The 22,699-nt window shown below is 43.3% G+C and overlaps 1 protein-coding gene across 1 annotated transcript in view; it reads left to right on the top strand.

Moving 5' to 3' along the window:
- Positions 1-10,735: 10,735 nt before the first annotated feature.
- LOC101827186 (A-kinase anchor protein 17B) overlaps positions 10,736-22,699 on the top strand; it is a 35,485-nt gene continuing 23,521 nt past the window's right edge. The window contains exons 1-3 of the mRNA XM_013122786.3: positions 10,736-11,128; positions 18,810-18,915; positions 19,049-19,242. The gene's annotated coding sequence lies outside the window, so the exon portion shown is untranslated. The remainder of the gene's footprint in view (positions 11,129-18,809; positions 18,916-19,048; positions 19,243-22,699) is intronic.

The raw sequence follows: 22,699 nt of genomic DNA, 5'->3' as shown, positions 1-22,699 counted from the left end.
TTTTTCGAGATAGGGTTTCTCTGTATTGTCTTGGAGGCTGTCCTGGAACTCTCTGTGTAGACCAGGCTGGCCTCGAACTCACAGAGATCCACCTGCCTCTGCCTCCCAAGTGCTGGGATTAAAGGCGTGCACCACCAACGCCCGGCTTGTTTCTTGTAATTTTTGCTTCGTGTTTTCCTCCCTTTCTTGCATTTGTTGGAACTTTTGGTTTGTTTTTTCCTTCCATTTCTTTAAGGGATTTTATCACATCCTCTTTGAGGGCCACTATCATTTTTATGAAGGTGTTTTTAAGGTCATTCCCTTCTGCTTCATCTGCATTGGGGTGTTCAGGTCTTACTGGTGTAGAATCTCTAGACTCTGGTGGTGTCATGTTTGTTTTTCTTTTGCTGAGTGTGTTCTTATGTTGCCTCTTTCCCATCACTTCTTCCAGTGGTTGTAGAAAGAGTCTCTTCCTCTCCTGGTGGGTAGACGACCAGGGTTGCCTTTTCAGTGGTTGCAAGCAATTTCAGTACTCTCTGGCCTCTTCTCTCTGTCCTCTGCCCTCTGCCCTGACTGCAGACATGAGTAGACTGGCTCTTTCTGCAGGCTCCTGATCATGTGGTCATCTGTCCAGGGGCAAGTCGACCTGGGTGTGGTCCCCAGGCCAGGGGATCCAAGAGAGGGCTAGTGGGAGGAATTCCTGTCTAAGATAGGGACCCCGTGCTCACCTCTCGGTACTCTACTCTTAATTTGACAGTTTTGCTGAGGTCAATATGTTCAACTGACTGTATCTAGGGATGACAAGACAGTCTGGGCAAATATTCAGGAATCCCAGTTTGGGGCACTAGAAAAGATCCTTGCCATTCTCAGCTACTGAGATGTGTATGATGGTGATGATGAGTTCTAGAGTATTAGAATACTAGACTCAAAAGTAGACCCAATTCTCCCTCATTTTACAATTGGGGAAATTGAGCCCAGAGAAGTTAAATGAATCAATGTAGGTCACACAGCCTCTTCAGGCAGAACCTGGCTAAAACTTGAGTCTCTAGAGTTCTAAGGCCATTGTTAAAGAAGACACGTGAGATTCTTAATATTAATTAAATAATCCTTGTAAAAACTCAGTGAAGTAGGTTAGCGTTATTTGTTCTGACTTTAAAGCCATTTACTGCAAAGTGATTAAATATGTATAAGCCAGAACTGATTCTGCTATAATTAAACATGTTTTTAATCACTTCTCAAAAGAACAGACGATTAAGTAGGGTTATTATTTTTGGAATTAGCTTTCAATTTCTGGTCCAACCAGTATGAAAAGCCCTTCTCACATGGTATCATGGATTCCTTTTATATTCGGCATAAACACTATATTTTCTTAGTAAGATTAAGCAAATATATTGTGTTTGATTAGCTGCATCTTAAGGCTCCTCTAACCTTCTCAGTAAATGAGTGGATATGGAGGAGGAAGTGTCTATCACCTGTAGACTTATATAAAGTAACATTGACCTACTGATATTCCTTCCAAATGAAGACTTTGGGCCGAAGTGTCTCTCTCTTTTTTCCTATTGAACTGTGTGTGTGTGTGTGTGTGTGTGTGTGTGAGAGAGAGAGAGAGAGAGAGAGAGAGAGACAGAGACAGAGACAGAGACAGAGACAGAAAGACAGAGAGAGAGAGGGAGGGAGGGAGGGAGAAAGAGAGGGAGGGAGGGAGGGAGAGAGAGAGAGGGAGGGTGGGAGAGAGAGAGAGAGAGAGAGAGAGAGAGAGAGAGAGAGAGAGAGAGAGAGAGAGAGAGAGAGAGAGAGAGAGAGAGGACAGCTTGTGGAAGTCAGTTCTGTCCTTCCACCATGTGAGTCCTGTGATGGAACTCAGGTCTTCAGTCTTGACGCAGCAGGTATCTTTACCCACTGAGCCATATCACCAGCTGCTTAGGCCTTGATTTCTTTTTTATTATTTTATTTTTTATTCATTTTACATACCAACCACGGTTTCCCCTCCCTCCCCTCCTTTCCCTCTTTCCCACCTTCCCTAAACCCACTCCCATCCACTCCTCAGAGAGGAGTCAACCAAGGCTGGCATTCACCGGAGGCAAGACCAACACCCTCCCCCCTGCATCAAGGCTGAGCAAGGCATCCCACCATATAGAATGGGCTTCAAAAAGCCAGCTCATCACTGATCCACATAGTAACATGGATAGCCTTGAATTCATCATTGCCACATAAAGGAAATCAGACCCAGAAGGCCACTGAGTGCCCAATCCAGTTTAGATGAATGTTCAACGTACGGAAATGCATAAAGATGCAGGATAGACTGGAAGTTTCCAGGCCAGAGAAACGGGAAAAGGGGTTGCAAATAGCCAGAAAAAAAATCTTGAAATATTTCTGCAAAAACTTCCAACTGTTTAATTCCAAAGTCAAACTAACAAACTACTACAACCTTGTTATTTGTTCAAGTATTAATGTATTATCTACTTTAATTAAGCCATAAATCATAGCCATAATTTTTTCTGCAAATCGTTTACAATGCTTAGGTTGGAAATTGATATTTTGAGTTAGTTGAACTAGTATGCTGTATATTCTCGTTTTAAGTGCTGGAGGCTGCTGAAAAAACCTGTGTTTTCTTTGAAGGTGAAAAAAAAGTCAGCTCATGCACTAGGGATAGATCCTGGTCCCACAAACAGACCAGATTACACAACTGTCACCCACATACAGAGGGTCTGGTTCAGTCACCGCTGTCAGAGTCCATGAGCTCCTGCAAGTTTGGGTCAACTGTCTCTGTGGGTTTACCCATCATGATCTCGACACCCATTGCTCATATGATCCCTCCTCCCTCTCTTCAGCTGAACTCCAGGAGCTCAGCCCAGTGCTGAGCTTCCATCTGCATCTGCTTCCATCAGTTACTGTGATGTAGGTTCTGTGATGACCATTAGGATAGTCACTAATCTGATTACAGGGAAGGCCAATTTAAGTCCTTGATTTCTTTTTTTATTACTTTAATTTTAAATAGCTTGCTTCACATGTCAATCCCAGTTCCCTCTCCCTCCTATCCTCCTGCACCCCCTACCATCCCCCCTAGCTTCCCACCCTACCCCCACTTCCTTCCACATAGGGGATATCCAGAGTCTGTCATTTCATTCAGGGCAGGGTCCAGGCAGTCCGCTAAGAGTCCAGGCTGAGAGAGCATCCCTCTTTGTGTTATGGACACACTAAGTCCGTTTGTATGTCAGGGATAAACACTGATCTCCTGCCCAGGGACCCATAGATTGCCCAGGCCTCCCCACTGACTCTCACACTCAGGGGGTCTGGATCAGTCCCATGCTGGCCTCCCAGCTGTTGGTCTGGGGTCCAAGGTTGCCCTCTTGTTCAGATCAGCTGTCTCTGCTGGTTTTGTTAGCCCATTCTTTGCCAATTTGCTCATCACTCCTCTCTCTCTGGCACTGGGTTCCATGGGTTCAGTTTAGTGTTTAACTGTGAGTGTTTGCCTCTGCTTCCATCAGTCACTGGATGAAGGTTCTAGGATGGCATATAGTGTAGACGTCAAGTTCATTATCAGGAATGTACATTTAAGGTGGTCTCTCCACTATTGCTTAGCTTACCAGTTGGTGTCATCCCTTTAGATCACTAGAGGTCTCACTGGTGCCAGATCTGTCTTCTAACCTATGACTCCCTCTTTTATGGTATTTCTCATCCTGTTCTCCCCCTATTCTACCCCCACTCAACCTTCCTGTTCCTCCATGACCTACTCTCTCTTCCTCTTCTCCCCCTCTCTTCTTCCCAGCTCCCACTCCCCCCCACCCCTCGTCATGTTCCCAATCTGTTCAGAAGATCTTGCCTCATTCCTCTTCTCTGGGGTACCATGTATGTCTCTCTTAGGTTCTTTCCTGTTTCCCAGACTCTCTGTCAGTGGAAATGCAAACTGGCACTATCCTGATCCATGTCTAAAATCCATATATGAGTGAGTACATACCATGTTTGTCTTTTTGTGACTGGGTTACCTCACTCAAGATGGTTTCTTCTAGTGCCATCCATTTATCTGCAAATTTCAAGATTCCATTGGTTTTTTTCTGCTGAGCAGTACTCCATTGTGTAAATGTACCGCATTTTCTTTATCCATTCTTCAGTTGTGGGGCATCTAGGTTGCTTCCAGGTTCTGGCTATTACAAATAATGCTTCTATGAACATAGTGGAGCAGATGTCCTTGTTGTATGAATTTGCATCTTTTGGATATATGCCTAAGAGTGAAATTGCTGGGTCTTGTGGTAGATTGATTCCCATTTTCCTGAGGAATCTCCATACTGATTTCCAAAGTGGGTGTACGAGTTGGCACTCCCACCAGCAGTGGAGGAGTGTTCCCCTCTCTCCACATCCTCTCCAGCATAAATTGTCTTCGGTGTTTTTGATTTTAGCCATTTAGAGTTGTTTTGATTTGCATTTCCTTGATGACTAAGGGTGTTGAGCACTTTCTTAAGTGTCTCTCAGCCATTTTAGACTCCCCTATTGAGAATTCTCTATTTAGTTCTGTACCCCACTTTTTAATTGGATCCTTTTGTGTTTTGGAGACTTGCTTCTTGAGGTCTTTGTAAATTTTGGAGATCAGCCCTCTGTCAGATGTGGGGTTAGTGAATACCTTTTCCAATTCTGTGGACTGCCTTTTTGTCTTGCTGACTGTGTCCTTTGCCTTACAAAAGCTTCTTAGTTTCAGGAGGTCCCATTTGTTAATTGACGATCTCAGTGTCTGTGCTACTGGTGTTATGTTCAGGAAGCAGTCTCCTGTACCAATTCGTTAAGAGTATCTCTCACTTTCTCTTCTAAGAGTTTCAGTGTGGTTGGATTTATGTTGAGATCTTTGATCCATTTGTACTTAAGTTTTGTGCAAGGCGATAGACATGGATCTATCTGCAGTCTTCTTCATGCCAATACCCAGTTATGCCAGCACCATTTGTTGAGGATTCTTTCTTTTTTCCATTGTATAATTTTAGATTCTTTGTGAAAAATCAAGTGTTCATAGGTGTGTGGGTTAAAATCAGGGTTTTCAATTCGGTTCCATTGGTCTACCTGTCTTTTTTTTGTGCCAATACCAAGCTGTTTTCAGGACTATAGCTCTATAATAGAGCTTGAAGTCAGGTATGGTGATGCCTCCTGAAGTTCCTTTATTGTATAGGGTTGTTTTGGCTATCCTGGGTCTTTTGTTTTTCCATATAAAGTTGATTATTGTTCTTTCAAGGTCTGTGAAGAATTGTGCCAGAATTTTGATAGGGATTGCATTGAATCTGTAGACTGCTTTTGGCAAGATTGCCATTTTTATTATGTTGATCCTACCAATCCAAGAGCATGGGAGATCTTTCCATTGTTTTGGTATCCTTTTTCATTTATTTCTTTAGAGACTCAAAGTCTTTCACTTCCTTGGTTAACATTATCCCCAGATATTTGATGCTGTTTATGGCTATTGTGAAGGGTGATGTTTCTCTGATTTCTTTCTCAGCCACTTCATCATCTGTATATAAGTATATAATAGGGCCACTGATTTTTTGAGTTAACCTTGTGTTCTGCCACTTAGCTGAAGGTGTTTATCAGCTCTAAGAGTTCCCTTGTGGAGTTTTTCGGGTCACTTATGTAAACTATCATATCATCTGCAAATAGTGAAAGCTTAACTTCTTCTTTTCCTATTTGTATCCCCTTGATCTCATTTTGTTGTCTTATTGCTCTAGCTAGAACTTCAAGTACAATATTGAAGAGATATGGAGAGAGTGGTCAGCCTTGTCTTGTTCCTTATTTTAGAGGAATTGCTTTGAGTTTCTCTCCATTTAGTTTGATGTTAGCTGTTGGTTTACTGTATATTGCTTTTATTATGTTCAGGTATGTTCCTGTTATCCCTGATCTCTCTAGGACCTTTATCATGAAGGGGTGCTGGATTTTGTCAAAGGCTTTTTCAGCATCTAGTGAGATGATCATGTGGTTTTTCTTTCGCAGATTGTTAATATGGTGGATTACATTGATAGATTTTCTAATGTTGAACCATCCCTACATTCCTGGGATGAAGCCTACTTGATCATGGTGGATGATTTTTCTGATGTGTTCTTGAATCTCATTTGCTAGTATTTTATTGAGTATTTGATTTCTTATCTGTTCTCATTGCTACACAAAATAAGTAGGGGATACTCATTAGATAGCTAGATATAATTTGTTTTGATTACCCTTGTCTGAAGATGATCAAATAGTTTTCCAAAGCACTCTTGAATCAAAGTTTTCCTAGAAGACTCTTAGGTCAGTAAAGCAAACAAGTTGTAGTTTTGGGATCAGATTTGAAGTGGGACAGCTGAATTTTGAGTTCAGAGCTTCTTGTCTGAGATTCTTATGTTCTTTACTGCTTTTCACTGCTTATGTGATGTCTTTTTTAGCATTCTACCAGCACCTGTCCTGTCTAGAAGTAATGCTGGTACCAGAATGACTTCCTGTCCCCATTAAAATGTCTAATCACCCCCATGTCCCAGTGTCTCTATCTCAGGAGACAGGAGGGAGTGGAACATATGCAACCTGAAAAGATCCTTTAAGAGACACTGAATCCTAGAATGCCATGGTCACACTTCCCAAGGTTAATAGCAGAACAATAGTTCCAATAATCTAAATAATGGTAGCTTCCCCCTGTAAAATGAAAAGCAAGGTATTTACATAGCTTATTGTGTAGATAAAATATGCTAAAAGAAGTGAAAAAACATTTGAAAGCTGCCTATTCAGTACAAGCATCTTTAATTTTTTCTCATAAAGCCATGTACCTTTCCTTATGCAAATGTTAATAATTAGCTAATGTTACAATGTGATTCTTCTAAGTGGGATTTGAATATGGAAAAAAGACATTCCAAACTATGGAGAAGAAAAGAATGGACAGAGGAACATCTGGGGTAACCCACAAATTATTCCAGATGTTTAGACTCTATTTTTTTATTTTGGTTTTTCGACACAGGGTTTCTCTGTGTTGCTTTGGAGGTTGTCTGTCGACCAGGCTGGCCTCGAACTCACAGAGATCTGCCTGCCTCTGCCTCCCAAGTGCTGGGATTAAAGACATGTGCCACCACTGCCCAGCAACTCCAGTTGTTTTAACAATAACAATAAGGTATGCTTTTTAGAGGCCAAAGAACTAAGAACTTTGTAAGGAACGTGAAAATCTACCACATAGTGGTAGTTTAAGCATCTGAGTTTTGATGAAATTAATTTTAAAATCTTATTTGATACCAAAGCTCTGTAATTTCAAGGTTGCAGTTGGTTCATTTTGACAAGATACACTTCCATTCATGTATTTGCTACAGCATGTTATCAATTTCTTATTTGATATGATACACATAAAGAGATAAAAAGCAACACACAACATTTTAATAAGTTGAATTTTAAAGTTTAAACTGCATAAGAAAAAAATGGCCATAATCCCTAGCCTTCAAATTGCCAAACTTAGTGAAATGAATTTAAATACCATTCAGTGGTACTCAGCAAGGGAGAAAGAAAAACCATTTTATTTTCTCCAACTTTTTATTCATTTGGTCATATCTGAAGTCCAAATGAACTCTGCCTGCCTGCCTGCCTGTCTGTCTGTCTCTGTCTCTGTCTCTCTCTGTCTCTCTGTCTCTGTCTCTGTCTCTCTCTGTCTCTCTGTCTCTGTCTCTCTCTGTCTCTGTCTCTCTCTCTCTTTCTCTCTCTCTCTCTCTCTCTCTCTCTCTCTCTCTCTCTGTGTGTGTGTGTGTGTGTGTGTGTGTGTGTGTGTGTGTGTGTGTAGTTGGGTGATTGGCTGGCATGTGTGAAGTCCTCAGTTGAATTTCCAGCCCCCAACAGCCAAAACTAATTAGGAGCCGTGATGTCTGTTTGTCAGTGCTAAGGAAGCAGGGTTTTTACTTACACTCTACTCAGGGGCTTCTAGTGGAGGCATCTACTCTTACAATCTGTATTTGTATCTTTTTTTTTACGAGACAGGGTTTCTCTGTATTGTTTTGGAGGTTATCGGTCCAGCCCGGCCTCGAACTGACAGAGATCTGCCTGCCTCTGCCTCCCGAGTGCTGGGATTAAAGGCATGTGCCACCACCGCCCGGCTGTATTTGTATCTTACAAGAAAAGCAATGCACAAAATGTACTACATGCCTAAGACATGGGGCATATTCAACTCTAAATCCTATATGTTATTTTAATCTTACACATTTTATACCCCTGAGTATTTGACACATGGTGAGTACACATGGCATATTCGAACAGTGAATAAAAAGACACATCTGTGAGTTATAGGTTAGGCAGAGGGGGATAGGGATCAAGTTAGTCTAGACTTTGTATAAAATGCATGATAGATTATGTAGCTCACTGGGAAACAACAGGAAATTTGGTTTAGTTAAAGTATAGAGTGTTCTGAGATGGCAATGGAATAGGTAGGAATGAAATTGGGCATGTGAAGCCAGATTACCAGGCTTTTACATGCAGTGCAGTGGGTTAGGACCTTATTCTAAGAACAGTGGGGGCAAGAGGGGAGTGGAAAAACATTAGCAGCTATGGTAGTCTTTTAAGTTGGGATGCAGTGATATTTTAGAATTGTGGCTTCTGCTGTGAAATGGACAAGGAAAGGGGTGTTGGGAGCCTTCCTAGTCAGGAGCATACAAGTTTAGAGGCAAGTTGGCCAGTTCAGGAGCTCTGTGGTAATTGTGTAAAGAGGATGAGAGTCGGAATATCAAGCAGAGGTGAAGATTTATTTAGGACAGAATGAGCAGCAGGGGTCTTGACAGATGAGAGTGAAATTAACGTTACCCCCCTACACACACACACACACACACACACACACACACACACACACACACCAGGCAATCAGGCAGAAAACAGCCCCATGACAGCTGCTGCTGTGAAAACTTCCCCCAGGGAAAGAGTTGACAATAAATCTAATAAATGTCAGCTTTGTGACTTGTCATTCAAGAAAGTGAATGCCAATTTGGAGAACTTGAAGAAACGTTCTCTTGGTAAGGGTTGTGACCACCCTGGCCTTCTCCATGCCTGGAGCTAATGAGGGAGGGCAAACCAGTTCGTGGTGCCTACTTTCCAAAGATTTATAGCAATTGGCTTGCATTCAGAGAAGACCCTTAATTTGTGTCTTTGAACAACAGAGCCTGGAACAGTGGGCCAGGAAAATAGTCTTGAGATTGTTAGATCACCATAGAGAAAGATAGGCAAAGCTGGCCTTGTTTCTCCTCAAGCCAGACTGTCAGAGGCCCAAGTAGCCATCACCGAGCCACAGAGTCTTAGTGACTGGTCCCTGGAAGTTTCCCAGCTTATAAGGGCTGGGTTCCTGTACTGGGACAATGGACAACAAGAAAAATAAACACAGTCAGTGCAAGTCCTTTCAGGTCCTTGCTGACTTTTTGCTGGGTAAGGTATGTTCAAGTGAGTGGCTGGTTCTCAGCTATGATGGGGGGGAACACTCTCTCCAGGCTGTTTTTTTTTCTCTTAAAAAATGTGTACATACGTGCAAGTGTGTATAGGCCAGAGGCCAGTGTCAGCTGTCTTTCCCATTGCTCTGTACCTTATTTTATGAGACAGTGTGTTGTTTGCTGTTTTTTCTCTTTACTCTTCTGGGGGGTGACACCCAGCTCCCAAATAATCACACATGGAAGTTGTTTATTACCTGGCCATAGCTTGGCTTCTTTCTTGCCAGCTCTTCTTCTTCTTCTTCTTCTTTTTTTTTTGGTTTTTATGTCACAGGGTTTCTCTGTATTGTTTTGGAAGCTGTCGGACCAGCCCGGCCTCGAACTCACAGAGATCTGCCTGCCTCTGCCTCCGGAGTGCTGGCATTAAAGGCGTGTGCCACCACCGCCGGGCTTATGCCAGCTCTTCTTAACTCAAATTATCCTGTTTGTCTTTTGCCTCTGGACTTTTGCCTTTCTTTCTGTATACCTCTCTTTACTTCTTACTCTGTGGCTTGCTGTGTATCTTGGTGGCTGGCTCCTGGAGTCCTCCTCTCCTTCTCTCCAAGTCCTCCATCTTCACACTCTCCTCCTGTCTATCCTCTCTTCCTGCCAGCCCCACCTATCTTTTCTCCTGCCTCACTGTTGGCCTTGCAGCTCTTTATTAGACCAATCAGGTGTTTTAGACAGGCATAGTAACACAGCTTCACAGAGTTAAACAAATGCAACATAAAAGAATGCAACACATCTTTGCATCATTAAACAAATGTTTCACAGCATAAGCAAATGTAACATATCTTAAAATAATATTCAACAACCGGGTCTCTCACTGAACCTGAAATTCACCAATTGGCTACACTGGCTGACTAGCAAAGTCCAGGAAGTCACCTATCTCCTCCTTCCGTCCTATCCCTATTCCCCCAGCAATGGAATTATAGATTCACTTTGCCACATTCCAGCTTTTACATCTGTGCCAGGAATCTATCTGGGTCCTCATTCTTGCATCTCCCCAGTCTTGGCTAGCTTTCTTATACTAATTTCTTTGAAAGAAATAACATGGTGCTGGTGCTGGTACTGCTGCTGGTGTGCTGCTGCTGGTAGTGTTTACAGTCTCTAAATCCCATAATTGGGGGGTGAGTAACCTGTACAAAACCTTGGGCTGGTCAGAACCTTGCTATGGTATTAACTTTGGCCTCAGCTTTGCTGCACAGGGCGTGGGGGTGGGGGTTACGTGAGTATTTGCTCCGGAGAAGGCGATTGGCCTTGGGGAAATCCAAGGGGCGGGTCTAGTCGGTGGTTGCTATTGGTTCTGCTGGCAAGTTGAGGGATGGCAGCGAAGGGGGCGGAGCTCACGAGGGGAGGCAATTGGTTCCGTGCAAGAGCCCACCTAGGGGAGCGAGCTGGCAAGCGTGTGAGTCCGCACCCCGCAGCCCCCAGTCAGAATCCAGGAAGCATCCACCAGGAAGCTCAAGGGGCCTGCAGCGGAGCGAGGGGCCCACCGGGCGTTGGCACAGGCAGGCGCGCCTGCGTCTCTGTCTCGAAAGCGGGGAGGACGCCTCAGTGTCGCGACCTGAGCCATTCAACAGCTGGCCTCGCCCTCAGCAGTCGCAGACAGCGACCAGGAGCGTTGATGGTTGACACTGCGGCGCCTGGAGGGAGGTGGCTGCAGGAGCAGTGGCGGTTCCGCTATTCCAGTGGAGCCAAGCGCGGAGGTACAGTGGCTGCCGAGGCGCCCGGTAAATGCACCTAGCTCTGCTAATCGACCAGGCGGCCGCGTCCTTCTGCGTCCCTGTTGGCCGGCCACCCTGGCCTGTCAGAGTCGTGGGGCACCTGGCAGCAGGGCCGCGCGGGACCCTGAATGAGGACTGGGGATGGGCTTTCTAGAGGACCCGGGTAGCCAGGCCTGCTCTAGCTGGAGTCAGGTTTTCTAGAGATGTTCCTTGGCTTTCCCCTTGGGTCCCTCAGGCTGCTCGCTCGGGTATTGGTGCCGCACTAGGGGGCGCTGTGGCCGATACTGCAGCTGAGGTCACTGGAAGCTTTCCCTTAGGGTGCACTAGATTGCTTAGGAAAGGCTGAAGGATGTCCTCCCTGCTGGATGCATAAGCCAAGGGCTCAGCTTCTCAACCTGTTCTCATAACATTCATCCACTTAACCGTCGTCTCTGCCCTCTGATGACCACCAGGGCCTTAGCTCTGGGGGCTTGAATCTGAGCTTGAGGTTCCTAGTGTGGGTGGAATTAAACTGCTTCTAATTTGACCAAGAAAGCAGGGTCACCCTCCAAGCCTTTGGAGTGCGGTGTTGAGCTTGGGTAGATAGATGGGCAGAGGCTCAGGGAGACTCATGCTGTGAATGGTGCTGTCCCAGAGCGTGTTGTGTTGGCCATTGGGACTGGTGCCTTTACATTTATCACCTGCTTATTGTGATTTGACTTGAAGCCAATTATTACCTGAGCACTTTCGAATGCCACTAATTTGGGTGACTTGTGTTGATTAGAACCCTGGAATCCAGCACTGGGGCCACCCGGGTCTTATTATTTGCCACAGGGTCTCTAAGATGGTGCCCATTTTGCCTGGTGTTCTTCCTGTCTCAGATCTGACTTTGTAATCTCATATTGCTGAAAGAGTGTAAGATTGTGCAATATAATTGTTAGGAATGACTTTTCATTTGTGAAGATGTAGTTGGGAGCTCTCAAATTCGGTTTCTTTTAAAAATTGTAAGCATTTTTTAAAGATTCCAGTAGCCACATTTTTTTTCTGTGCTCTGTTTTATTCCTGTGTGTGGAGAGTGTTCTCTCAAAAGGATGGAGTAACTAGAAGGATGGAGTAACTTACATGAAAGTATTTTTTACTTCAGTTCTTGTAAAGCACACAGAACAGTGGAATAACCCCCCCCCCCCCAGGCACCAGTGCCCAGGGAACGGCAGCTGCTACACACATGAGAGGATGGATGGGGCTGACTCGAGAGGAATCATCAGGGAGACGGTAGGGCATTCAGAGAGTATCTTCTGCAGTAGCTAAACCCAAGGTTTTCAATGTATTCTTAGCCAAATGTCACACCCGAAGTGTGGCCCATTTGTCTATTTTTGCTCTCATACATTCAGGTAAAGTGTAGCCTTTTGTTGGCTTCAGGTGTCATCTCCAGCATCAGAAAAGTGGTGAGGCTTGGGACTTAGGGACTGTGGATTTGAAGATCAGGCAATACAAAATGGTGTGTGTGTGTGTGTGTGTGTGTGTGAGAGAGAGAGAGAGAGAGAGAGAGAGAGAGAGAGAGAGAGAGAGAGAGAAATTGAAGCAGCTTTCTGCTGAGATTAGCAATGCATTTGTTTTCCCAGCATGCACCCTTGCTTTTGCCAGAGAAAGGAACTTTTTTTTTAGGATGGAAAACAATCTTACTTTAATTATAATTATATAATCCTTTAAAATAAATATTTTATTAATCCTTTGAGAATTTCATAGTGCATACAAAGCATTTTAATTATATTTCCCCCCAGATCTTCTGATTCCCCCCAATATCTTATCTTCTTATAAAAAATAACTGATATAGTCTAGTCTGTGCTACCTAAATATTCATGACTGGGACCGTCCACTGGAGCATGGTAGACGCTTAAAGAAAGCTGACTCTTTCCCCCCCCCCCCAAGCCGTTAACTCTCAGTAGCAAAGAGAAGGGTTTTTGTTGACTTCTTTTAGAGGTGGTAGGCACTGAAGAATTCTGATTCAATGTCCATTCAGGTCTATCGAGTTGTTGGTGCTTCCAACATACTCATGGCCTTTAAAGAAGCTTTTAAGCTCAGTTGCAGATGGAGACAGGCTAATACCTGGGCCACAGTTGGCACAAACATGGACCGCATGGAATCCAGAGGGTATTTCTCAGAAGAGGCAGTGTAAGGACTGGGGCACATAAAGAAGGAAGGCGAGTGAAAATTGAGTAGCCATAATAATAATAACAACAAGGGCTCTTATTAATTGAGTGCTTGCTTGGGGTTAAGTAATTGATTTGCATCATTTCATGTGACTCTTCAAAAATCATATAGTATAAGTACGGTCATGATGCCACAAGTGGAAAAGTCCACATATGCCCTCATGTGATAAGCTGCTGTAAAATGAAGCTACATCCAAAATATTGTGTAAAATTACCTTGAGGCTTGCATAAAACATGCACATGAAGCATGAATGAGCTATGTTTCTACTCGGGTCTCACCTTCAAGATGTTTCCTTTATATATAGACACGATCTCAAACTCTTTGGATAAGGGATACTCCACATAGGTAGCAAACCCAAGAAAATCCCCTAGCTATTCAATGACAGAGGTGGGATTTAAACTCAGAGCTACTTTTACTTGGAAGTAGTAATGTTTTTTTTTCTGTCATAGTAAAGGTTTCGTGAAGACTGACTCAACTAGAGCAGGGAAATGAGCATACAAGTTAGGGCTGCCGAGGTGGGGAGGGTATTGTTTTTAGTGTCTTGAGGAGAATTTGTGATTTGATACAGTAATTGGGGATGCTGAGGAATTATTTATCTTGTGCATGAACATGGGTACATGTCACAGCAAATGTGTGGAGTCCAGGAGACAACCACAGTTATCTGGGCTCACCTCCACCTTGTTTGAGATAGTCTTTTTGTTGTTCAATCCTGGGCATGCCAGGCTAGCTAACCCGAGCACTGCCAGGGATTAGCTCCCTTCAGGGACACGGGAATTACTGACATGTGATGCCACACCTGGCTTTATGTGGGTTCTAGAGATCTGAACTCAGGTCCTCACTTTTGCATGGCAAATGTTTTACCCACTTACTATGCAATCTCCTCATCCTGGCATGTTGAGACTCTGAGCAAGGAAGAATATGACAAAAGTAAACCCAGTTATCTGGTGGGACCTACCTGGGTCCCTGAGCCTGTGTGTGTCTCTCTCTCCTCCATTTTTTGAGGGTCTTGTTCAGGTGTGAGTATACTTAATTATTGTTTTTGATAGTCCAATACCCTTTGGGAGTACCAAATATATACAATTGAGCAGATTCTTGGGTCTAGTCTACAGGAAGAGGAATCTAGGAGCCTTGCATTAAACCCAGGCCTTAATAAGTAGGCTTTAGCCCATACTACTTGATTTTTGTTTTATTTTTGATACAGAGCATTAACATGTAGACCAGGTTGGGCTTGAACTCACAGAGCTCCATTTGGCTCTGCCTTCTAAGTTTGGGGATTAAAGGTTTGAGTTACCATGTCCAGCAGCCTATGCTATGAATTGGGAGGGGGGTCAGCATTGAAAAGCTGAAGGTCTCAGTAAAAACCAAGATCTTTAGCTTATTTTGAAATTCTACAAGGTCTGGGTTGTTTCACCCACAAAAGACAGAGCTTTCCAGAATGGACTCGTGTAGCTGGGGGAGCTGAGTGCTGTTTCTCCTGCCCAGTCTCTGTACCTTATTCGTGGTGGCTCTGTAGTCCCTGGACTTTTGCCAAAGGGAAACAAGCCCTACCTGGGAAGATTCCAATTCAAGATTATCTTCTTGCCTTACCGTGTAATGAGGAAATTGTCGGCCGGCCTCCCACAGCACCGTCTATATGAAATGAACATAATTGTAGCTTGCAGGGATGCTGCAGATAGCACTGTGGAAGAGTGGCCTATCGGGAACCGAGCATCATCCATGGGCAGCTTTTCCGAAGGCCTCGTTAGATTATGACACATTCTGTTGAATCTTTATTCTCCGTTCTTTTCTTAGACTCCCGCTTTCTTTCTGTTACATACTGAATGAATATAGGATCTGGGTCAAAATCTTAAAAAAAACCAGTTCAGGGTAAAAACAGAAGAAAAACAATTAAAAATAACATACTAGTTCGGGGGAAGAAAGGGAAGAGGGGATGATGTAATTATATTGTAACCTCAAAAAATCAAAAATTATTTTAAAGAACAGCATGCTAAAATTATCAATCTAGAAATCTCTGAAAGACCCAAATCTTTTGTGTGTATATGTGTATGATGTATGTTTGTTCATGTGTGTGACAGGAGAGTACATGTGTGACAGTCAGAAGACAACCTCAGGTATCCGGCCTTAGCTTCTGAGCAGTCTTTTGCCTTTATGTCTCATCTCACCATAGGAACACTGGGGTTACAGACACATAGTACTTGTCCAGGTGTACATGGATTATGGGGATCTGAACTCACATCCTCACTACTTGTGTACCTTTCTCATTGAGCCATCTTCCTAGCCCTGAAAACACTCTATGTTCCAGATAGGTATATGCCACTTCTTTTTTCTCCTTTTTTAAAAATTTAAGTTAGAAACAAGATTGCTTCACATGTCAATCCCAGCTCCCTCTCCCTCCCCTCCTCCCCTGTCCCCCCACCAGGTCCCCCAGTCCCCCACCCAATCTCCACTCCGATCCCCAGGGAGGATGAAGTCCTCCATGGTGGATATCCAGAATCTGTCATTTCATCCAGGGCAGAGTCTAGGCCTTCCTTCAAGAGTCCAGGCAGAGAGAGCATCCCTCATTGTGGGATGGGCACCCAAAGTCTACTTGTACGCCAGGGGCATATACTACCCAAAGCCCCATAGATTGCCTAGGCCTCCTCACTGACAACCACATTCAGGGGATTGGCATTGGACAGTATTATGCAAGTCTGTCCAGGAACTGCAGGGCATTTAGCATTAGTGACTCTCTGCTTACCAAATAGTGATGATGCTCTTCCCTATGGCAATTGTTATGACAACTAAAATTGTTCTTATGCACATACTATTGCTCTTGAAGGGAGCAATGGTGGCACATTTAAAACCTACAAAGCATAGTCTTGAGTCTAACAGTCATTTCCTATGAACAAATGTTAATAATATCATTGCTAATCTGTGGCACAAAGTGTTCTGGTCCTCTTATGGCATTTTCTGCCATCAGAGTCCAGTCATTTGTCCAAATATCTGTTTCTTTTTAGACTCAGTTCTTTGAGGGTGAACTCATTATAAATCATCTCTACAGCCCCCAATGTCTCTAACTGAATAGGTGATTGGTAGGTATACCTGAATTACCCTCAGCGTTCATTAGTGTTACTAGTTCTAGTCTAAAAGAGCATGCTAGCCTGCATTACTATCTCACTGTTGGCCTTGAAATCCTGGTGTCAGCATGCTAAATACAGAAGTAATACCTCTGGAAAGGAGTTGTCAGGCCAATTTACCTCTAGCCTTATTGACTTTCTCCTGTCTTCCAGCTGTTCCAGGCTCTTGAGGCAATACTGGTGAAGCAGACATGCAGTTTTTGCTCTTATGAAACTTACAGTGGGGGGAAGGGAGAAAAGGGGATACAAACTCGACTTGTTGAATACACAATATGGTTGGGTAGCATTGATGTTGTGATAACAGTGCTCTTTTGACTGTTAAGGGATAGAGTCTCTGAGTCAGGGATTAGACATTTGAGTCAAATCCAAAAAGCAAAGGAGTCAGGCAGGAAGACATCTTGGTTGGGAAAAATGTATTCTAAAGAAGAGATACAGTGCAAAAGCCTTAAGCAGTATACCTACTGCACTTGTGTCCAGTAAAGGGGCCAATGGAACTGAGATGAAGAGGAAATTCAGGAGGGGACAAGGAGGTGACATGAATTGAAGGAAGCAGACTGAGGCCATATTTCAAAGGTAAGAAGTTTAGATTTCCTTTAAAGCCACTGGAGGATTTTGAGCAGATAGATATCTGACATGATTAGGCTTAGGGTGTTTTGAGTCAGGCATGGTGGCACATATGAAATCCCAGCACTCAAGGGGCATTACTGTGAACAGGAGGATTGCTGTGAGTTTGAGGCCAGCCTGGGTTACATCATGAATTTTAGGCCCAGTCTGGGCTACAGTGTGCATGCCCATCTCAAAAAAATATGTAAAAGTTTTGATTTTAAATCAAATTGGTACTTATCTAGGGTAAGGATAGAAGAAGAAAGACTGGTTAGGAAGCTTCCAAAATGATTTGGGCTAGGGTGAGGAGGGATTAGACCTAGGAGGTAACAGCAGTGGGGAATTGGTGTTGGAATATGTATTGGAAGTGAAGGGGCTGAATGGAGAGGAAGGGAGGGTAACTCCTAGATTTTCAGCCTGATCCCCTGGGTGGAGGTGCCTATACTCAGGGAAATGATAATTACTGGGTGGGAAGGAGCTAGCTAGTGTGAAGTAGAGGGCAGGTTTGGGGATGGGAATTAGGAATTCGGGTACACTTGTTTGGCTGAGATGCCAAGGAAAAATTCCACCGGAGACAATGAATAGACAGTTGAATATGAATATCAGGTTGGCAGAGTTTCAGCGCACATAAAATTAAATGCAAATTAAAGGTGCTTCGGGGTGCCAAAATATGCTAGCATAGGCATCGTACCTAAAATGATAATGATCCAGTGTGAACGGGGCTGGAAAGGAATCAGGCATGGCAATTCTGCTGATGGCCTGATTCTTTGGCTTGGTGTTCCAGGAGACCAATTTGACAATAGTTAATGTAGCTGTATACCATTATTCCTGACCTTTGACATAGTATATTTTGAAGAAACATATTTTAAAAAGCCTTGTACAGAGCTTTCCATGCTAAGTGTTCATTCTTATAATAGTCTAGAGTAATACTCTTTTTAAAAGGGTAACGTTCTTTGAGGAAAAAAAAAAGGAGCCAGGCACGATGGCTCTGGTCTGTAATTCCAATAATTAAGAGGGTGAGGCAAGACAATGGTGAGCTCAAAGCCAGCCTGGGCTGTATAGTAAATCCAGGCTAACCAGGGTTACACAGGGAGATTCTTTCAGGGGAAAAGAAAAACAGAACTCCCTAAAGAGATGGGATAGTTAACCACTCAGGGTTCGTTCTGTTGCTGTGATAAAACACTATGGCAGAAAGCAACTTAGGGGAGGAGAGGATTTATTTGACTTACTTCCAGGTCCCAATCTATTATTTACAGAAATTAAGGCAGGATCCCAAGGCAAGTGTCTGAAGCAGAAGCCATAAAGGAATGCCGCTTGCTAGCTCACTCACAAGCTTATGTTTAGCTAGCTTTGTTACATAACCCAAGACCTATTGCCTAGGGATGCTGCTGCCTGCAGTGGGCTGGTCCCTCCTAAATTAATTACTAATCAAGACTAATCACCCAAGTCATACCCATAGGTCAATATGATCTAGGTAACTCCTCAATTGATGCTTTCCCTTCACATGGCCGTAGGTTATAATAAGTTGATAGTTAAAGCTAACTAGGACACTTACCAAAGCTATAGAAACCCCATATAGAATCTCTCTGTATGTATTTTTTACATACCAATACCTGGGATTGTTAGTTGAGCAGGCACAAAGCTGGGAGAGTGGCAATGTGTGGGTATAACTGTGTAAACTTCACAAGCTGTCCATGGTGAGCATGATAAACAGTTGTGTTACTTATTTGTAAATTACTTCATTCACTTTTGACTTTGTACCTATTTCTCTCTGACAGTGGCCCTGCCTTAGGATGCCACAGCACAGTGAGTGCTCACCATGAAGACTTCCCAGGAATCGTGGCCTTTGTGATATTCCCTTCTTTGGCACATTTCCCACATAAGGTATTGGGTAATATATCCTATTTCATTGGACTTGGATTCAAATAGTTTCACTTTGGGTTTTTAGAAAGGTTGGGAGATAGGTTCTAAAAAATCCTGGCTACACTCTAGTGTAAAGGTTGCTTTTCCCCTCTAGGTGGCGACTGGTAGTCTGGAATTTGGCTGGTAATTTTCAGCCTGAAGCTAGAAGCTGCAAAACCCTGCCAATGTCCTGATAAGCATTTCCCATGAATGATACTCTGATCGTTCAAGGAGTGAAGCAAGAGCCTGGCAGATACTCAGCCACATTCCTTTAAATCCCTGATGGCCTGTTTCATGTGAGAGAAAGCAGTAAGTTTGCAGCATTGTGGTAAACTAATCCAAGGTAGAAAGCAGCATTCTTAGCTGGAGGTGCTTGGGAGAAGGTGTTTCCCAATAAAGTGCTAAAGAAAGGGAAAATGACTAAAGGACTTGTCAGACAGGTCTGACAGCTGCTTTTGCATATAGTTTTTAACTAGCTTCCTCCTCTGCTCTCATGGGTTCCCTCTTATAACACACAGAGTCTTGTAAACACAGCATTTATTTTTGTTTCATTGCTTATTTACCTACTTATTTATTGGTTGTTTTTGAGACTTGGTGTCACGAATCCCAGGCTGGCCTCAAATGGCCACAGATTCCCTATGTATTCAAGGATGCCCTTGAATTTCTGACCTTCCCGTCTCCAGTCTCTGTGTCCTGAATACTGGGATGACAGGCTTATGCCCACTATCCCTGGTATATGTGATGCTGGGGATGAGGCTCAGGGCTTTGCACATAAGGAAAACAGGACCTTAATTTGCACTGAGACACATTAATGAGCCTGATTTTCTCCTTTTCTGGGTTCTCTCCCTTCTGCTTCCCATCCCCTCCTATTCCCTTTGTTTGGGTTTTGGTTTTGAGACAGGATCTTGTTACAAAGGCCTTGAACTAGAAATCCTTCTGTGTCTACCTCCAGTTCACAGAGCTGACAAGGCCTGTGCCATCATGCCTGCTCAGTTTTCTTTGTTCAAAGATTATAATTCCCCACACTGAACTCTGCCTTGTAACTGAGTCTGAGTAGCGCCAGAAGAGAAGAGATTCTCTCTCTGAACTTCATTATTACAAATCTGTCATTCCTGAATGGCTACAGGTTTCTAAAAGTCCTCTTATTTTCTTCCCAGAAAGCTTCAGTGTCTTACATGAATTCTTTTAAATCACCAAAATCTATTGCAAAACTGAGTGCTGCTCAGTTTAATGATGTGATTTTGACATTATTCAAGGATCAGAGCACTTGGTTAGTCTCAAGTTTGAAATCATGTTTAGGATAATGATGTGTCTGGATAAGTGAGCATCTTGAACGAAGAGCTGTGGTATATTTATATTTGATCAAGGTTTCCTGGGGATTTTTTTGTATTTGCCAGAAGATTAGAGATGGGGCTAGGTTGGCTTGACCCAAATAAATGTTGGCTGTCCTGCTGACTTCCATAATGTGTTGGTAGAAGTTTATATGTCTTAGACACTTTCAAAATGACAACATTAAGGTTCAAAAGCCTGGAGAAGAAAGGCAACAAAGAACTACTTTCAGACAGGATTCAGTTGGGTAGATCGCCCCATTTTTTTCCTGCTTTTACTTTTTGCAAAGGGCCTTGTCGATATTCTGACTGCAAATTACAGAGAGTGAGAAAAAACAAGGATTGGCTGTTGATGTCTATTTTTCCTATGACACAAGTGCTTTTAATCTTTCAAAGCCAGTTTCACTAAAAATTGTTTATATTCCACGAAGTACCAGATAAATTTCTCTAGTATGTCCTCAAATGAGGGAAAGGACTGGAGTGACTTTGGATGTTGACTCCAGAATTGTTGAGTTGACTTTGGGCTGTGAACATCTCTTGTCTGTTTCCTCAGCCCTAAGCTCTTAATCTGCTGATATTTAGCCAGCTTTGCTACTCAATGAGTACAGACAGCAGCTGTGTTTCCTGCGACTCTCCCAGACATTTTCCTGGGACTCTCCCAGACACACTCTGATGTTGGAAGCATGTGTGTGAAATATTCTAATACAGCTCTGGACACAAGATACTGGTCAAGTGGGGTGTGGTGGTGCTCGCCTTTAATCCCAGCACTTGGGAGGCAGATGCAGGATGATCTCTGTGACTTCAAGGCCAGTGTGACCTACAGAGTGATTTCTAGGACAGCCAGGACTACATAGAGAAACCCTGTCTCAAAAAACAAAACAACAACATCAACAACAACAAAAACATACTGGTAGAATACATGCTGTGTAAGCACTGTTGAACCATCATAAGCTCTTTATTTTAACAAATAAATTAACTTTATTTTAATTAGCTCACAAACGAAAATGTCACACAGCAGGTTTAAGTTCCTGCCTTGACTTTACTCAATGGTGGATTGTGACCTGGAAGTGTAAACTGAATATACCCTTTCCTCCACAGGATGTTTTTGGTCCAAGTTTTATTACAGCAACAGAAAAGTAAAGTAGAACATATATTGGCATCAGGAGTGGTTTGGTAGCCATTATGAACCTGACCATATGGCTTTTTGTGCCTTTGGACTATTTTGTAGGAGGACTGAGGAGAATTTGGGAACTTTAAACTGAAAAAAAATTAAGTACTCAGAGCTCTCTTTTTGGGGGGGCTTGAAAGATATGAATATTGAGAGACATGCAGACATAGAGACTTGGATTGTGAGGTTTCAGAAGGAAGCAAATACTATTGAGGCCATTTGTGTGATATTTCGGATTAAGAATCTGTGATTGCTGGTCAGATGGGCTGAAGAATCAGTTGTGATTAACAAGAGACCAGTCTCGCTAAGGTGAAACCTGTTTCACTGAGACAATGGGTGTGAGCCAGCTGGGGCTGAAGACTCAGTTGTGATTTATAAGAGATCCGTACAATTGAAGTGAAATCTTCTGGCAAGTATTTTCTCACAATCAGAACAAAAAAGCTGTGATTCAGGGGAGCCAAGTTGGCATGTCAAGCTGACAGTTGAACTTGTCAGGGTGTAAGAGTATCTGTATGGTATTTCTTTGAAGGCATGAATGAGCCATGGAGAGTAGCTAAGGTTTGGTGCCTTCTGGTAGGTTTGGAGTTGCTCCAGTAAAACTCTGAGAGGTTACTGGTGAGGGTTAAGTCTCAGATGCAGGGGAGACCACAGAATATTAGAGATTCCAGGGTTCTGGAATGTCCACCAAGTGCTGTAGAAAGTGTCAAATCTGGCTAAGTCTACAAAACAAGGTTGTGTGTGTGTGTGTGTGTGTGTGTGTGTGTGTGTGTGTGTGTGTTCTACAGATAGCAGATCTTAAGTGGGTTTACCCAAACCCTTTGAAGCCCAGCAGATCATGAGTGAGTTCCAGATGTCAGACATTGAGCTACACTGTGGATTTTGGTCTTGCTTAAGTATGATTGCTCTGATGCTCTGGTTCTTCCTTTTTGGAATAAGTTTTTTGACTTGTTTCTAATTTTACAAGAGCCCACTGAATAGAGACCTTGAACTTTTTTATTTTTAAAACAATCTTATTTTACATACCCATGCCAGTTCCCTCTCCCTCCTGTCCTTCCATTGCCCCCCCCATCTCCCCATCCCACTCCTTATCCACTCCTCAGGGAATGTGAGGCCTCCCATGGGGGATCATCAAAGTTTGTCATATCATTTGGGGCAGGACCAAGGTCCTCCCCTGTATCTAGGCTGAGAGAATATCCCTGCATAGGGAATGGGCTCCCAAAGCCCATTCATGCACTAGGGATAAATACTGGTTCCACTGCCATCAGCCCTA

Source organism: Mesocricetus auratus, unplaced genomic scaffold (assembly GCF_017639785.1).
Source record: "Mesocricetus auratus isolate SY011 unplaced genomic scaffold, BCM_Maur_2.0 Super-Scaffold_100003, whole genome shotgun sequence".
NCBI lineage: Eukaryota > Metazoa > Chordata > Mammalia > Rodentia > Cricetidae > Mesocricetus > Mesocricetus auratus.
The sequence above is the reverse complement of the archived record's forward strand: the minus strand, read 5'-3'. Positions and strand labels throughout refer to the sequence as shown.